The sequence below is a fragment of the Cololabis saira genome, chromosome 16 (genome assembly GCF_033807715.1).
Source record: "Cololabis saira isolate AMF1-May2022 chromosome 16, fColSai1.1, whole genome shotgun sequence".
Classification (NCBI taxonomy): Eukaryota; Metazoa; Chordata; class Actinopteri; order Beloniformes; family Belonidae; genus Cololabis; species Cololabis saira.
In genome coordinates, this window is record NC_084602.1 from 23,459,754 (window position 1) to 23,460,327 (window position 574).

Here is a 574-nt window from a genome sequence, read left to right on the forward strand (position 1 = left end):
TTGAGTTTGGCAGCTCCTGTGGACAAAAGCGGTAGTGCTTTACCAGTAGTGTGGAAGGGTTCCTACCATGCTCCTCAAAGTTACATAGTGCCAGTGAAGGTGATACAGACCCCTCAGACCATGACAGAGGTGTCATTAAACCTGTTGGAAGTTGATGTACCATCACAATGACTCTGGAAATATTAGATTAAGGTGGAAAAGTTACATTGTGCTGCTTTAATGTTGAAGTACAATTTCGAGAAAAAAGTCGAAATGTTGAGAAAAAAGTCCAAATGTCGTGAATAAAGTTGAAATGTTGAGAAAAAAGGCTAAATTTCGACTTTATTCACAAAATTTTGACTTTATTCTTGAAATTGTATTTCAACATTAATCTCAACATTTCGACTTTTTTCTCGAAGTGCACGATAAAAAAAATATTTTTTTTACTCCATGGCCCTAATACTCGTCCGTACATTTTCTGACCCACAAAGATTACAAAAAGACATTTTTTAGTCTTGTGTAACGACGGATATGGTAGGTGTGTCGAGGTGCGTAAAACAAGCGTCCCCTCGCCTATGCCCCGCCCCCGCGAGCA